The sequence below is a fragment of the Athene cunicularia genome, assembly GCF_003259725.1.
Source record: "Athene cunicularia isolate RWA chromosome 3 unlocalized genomic scaffold, athCun1 chr3_part1, whole genome shotgun sequence".
Taxonomy (NCBI): Eukaryota; Metazoa; Chordata; class Aves; order Strigiformes; family Strigidae; genus Athene; species Athene cunicularia.
Genome location: NW_020799097.1, coordinates 64,334,989 through 64,337,972, shown reverse-complemented (window position 1 = coordinate 64,337,972; position 2,984 = coordinate 64,334,989). Strand labels below are relative to the sequence as shown.

Below are 2,984 nucleotides of genomic sequence, written 5' to 3'. Positions count from 1 at the left end.
TTTTTTTTTTTTTTTTTTTTTTTTTTTTTTTTTTTTTTAGTAGCAATAGACATACATATTTCTGGTCATATATCAAGTTGTAGAAGTTTTCCTTTTCTAAAAAAAAAATGTTTTATTGATGTATAATTTAGCACTGATTGTAAGAGTTGTTATGGGCAGCAAAACAACCTTGCAGTGCCTTCCATCTGGGTCATTAGACTTGGCCTTCCTATGACAATGATGATTTTCTCTGACTTTGATCTCTTAAAAGGATAACTGCTTTGATATCAATATATGTCATCTAAGAGTTGCTTCACAGAAAATAAAATACAGTAAAATTAGGCACCATGTGGAGAATAACTTAACTCTTAGCTATTCAGAGCTCTGAATTCTAAGAAGATAAATTAAAAAGAGAGAATGTAAGGTACAATACCTAAAAAGCCAAGAAAGGTTCCTCTTCTTGCTCTGTTTAAACCATAATTCAATGCAGTTAAATCAAGTTTTTTATGTACCAAAGGCTGAAACTACTATATTGAAAATGATATATTTTCATGGGTATTTTGCCATAAACCTTCTCATGTGCATATTTGATATGAGTTCTGGGGAATGCTGTGATACAGATCTTTCCAAACCAGAAGAACTAAAAATAGAAATATGGTTTCACTGTTTGGTTCAGTTGCACTGAAAAGTGCAAATACAAAGAAGTTAATACATATTACAAACATCCAGGAATACTCTTTTCCTCAGTTCATCCTGCAAACAGCATATTCTCCAGTCAAATGAAACAAATCCTCATTGAGCAGCCACTGAAAAGATCTATTTTTTTAATCTCAGTAGATGCTAAGTCTGGCCTGATGGGAACAGGTAATGTTCTGAACAGCAGATCCCTCCTGCTGGAGGTTTGCAAGGGGCCTGTCAGGGGGGAAGGGAGATCCCATAGCCAAACACAGAAACATTGTACTGGGACTCTCTAAGGCAAAGATGCTCTCCCCACATGTAGATTTTGGAAATTAGAAATTAATTTGGTACACGTCACATCATTCCTATGCTTTCTGCTCAGTCTTTGAACTAGCACAAAGCAAGAAGGAAAGTTTATGGTACAGGAGTTGGAAATGAGACTCAACAACCTGTTCTCCAAAATAGCTACCTAGGTGGCTTCACAGTGAAAAGCCTGGCATGTTCCCCCAAAGCATACAATTCTCCAGTAATCAATGCTGTGACATTTTCACATGACACCTCATGGTTTTTAGTGAAATATACAGCTGTTAAACACACTTCAGAATTCTTTGGCATTTAGACATGTGGGAATAGTCCATTCTAGGGAACCTCTTCCCTGTATTGTTCTTTGTGTCTTGCACAAACTGTTGCAGCCAAGTGATCCCCATTAATGTCAAAAGAGTGCACCCACTACAAAAATGCAAATAATAAAATAGCGACTTGGCTAGAATAATAAGATGTTCAGATTACTTTTAGATATGAGCCTCAACATTATTTTGACAATAGAAGTATTTTGGAGTCCTTACACTAACTTATGAAGAACTTTATAGCTACAGATACACACATATATTAATCTTTCAAACTCCAATGGCCAAACTAGCATACAGTCACTGAACCTATAAGAAGCAAAGGCACTTGAACCCAATCATCTGCTAATAAATGATTTAAAAACCTCTCTACAAATAGCTCTGTATAACTAATAGAATTGCAGTATGGGATTTAGCTGTAATGATTACATTTGTTTTACTTGCAGAGACACAATGTGACAATAGCTCAAATTAAGTGACCTAAGATGGCCTCATCTAAGCCTATAAAATCATAATAATTAGTTATAACATAAAATAAATTAATTATTCCTTCAGTATAGCCTATTTTGATGCATTTCAACCAATGAAGAAATGCGACCAATTTGTATGATTTCATCATTAATAATACCATTTGGGGTTGCAAAAGTTTGATTATGGTGGTTACATTTCTGGGAAGATCATTCTGTCAGTTATTTTAATTATAAGCTAATGTATCGGTGGTTTTCCGAAACTTTAGTTAGCAGCAAAAGGATATACTGTGTATTTCAAATGTCAAAGAAGATGAATCTCTGCTTTAAGTTGCAAACATACCCATTTTAAGAGGCAGAAAGGAAGAGATGCTTAAAGGAAATAGAGCAGTTCCCAACAGCAACCTGGAAAGAGAAAAAATGGAGTTGTGAAGGAAAGTGAGGTGAAAAAAGGGAAGAAGGATAAATTAAAACTGAAAGGATGCCTCTGAGTAGAAGTACTGGACTGGTACCTTAGTGAGATTCAAATCAGATCAGTTAGTCAAAAGGGTCTAGCAGGAGACCACCGCATGCTGCACAGAGCCTTTACTCTGTCAGAGATGTCAGATTCCCTCCAAAAACCGTAACAGCTTCGAGGGAACTAACTCCATCAGCATACTGCAGCAAGAGCACAGATTTACCCGGAGAAACACTCAAAATCTAGGAAAACACGGCCAAAAGACACAGAGCGAGAGCTGACTGAAGAGGTGAGCGAGCTCTTGCCTATCCTTCCTCGGAAGACTAACGTACAGTTATTATCTAGGACGCTTGCTATTGTGTGTTACGTGGTGTTGCTGCACCGAGGTATTGACGGTGGAGACAGCATAATGAGGAAAGTAGCAATTTACAGCAGAACGGGTAATTACCAGGATCACCCGTACTAGCGATGGCCCTGCCCCAAGCCGCTTGCAGGGCAGGCGCAGGGACCCGCTGGTGCTGCCGCGGCAGGTGGTTACCTCTCGCCTGCTTTCCAGGCTGGGCCGCCCCAGGTGAGCGCTGTGAAGCTCGCAGGGCGGGTGGGCGGACGGCCCGCAGCGCCTCGCGGGGCCGGGATGGCTACGTGGGCACCGCTACCGCGCAGCCCCGCGTCAGTTACTGCGGAGCTCCCCCCCGGGGCACCGATCCCTTGGCGGCAGTCACGGCCAGGCCAGCGAGCGAACCGCGAACCGCTAAGGACAGCGGGGGGTCCCCCCCC

General features: G+C 40.8%; 1 protein-coding gene across 1 annotated transcript in view; it reads right to left on the bottom strand.

The window, feature by feature from the left end:
• Window positions 1-2,129, bottom strand: part of ABRACL (ABRA C-terminal like) — a 21,557-nt gene extending 19,428 nt beyond the window's left edge. The window contains exon 1 of the mRNA XM_026846157.1: window positions 2,040-2,129. The gene's annotated coding sequence lies outside the window, so the exon portion shown is untranslated. The remainder of the gene's footprint in view (window positions 1-2,039) is intronic.
• Window positions 2,130-2,984: the final 855 nt, after the last annotated feature.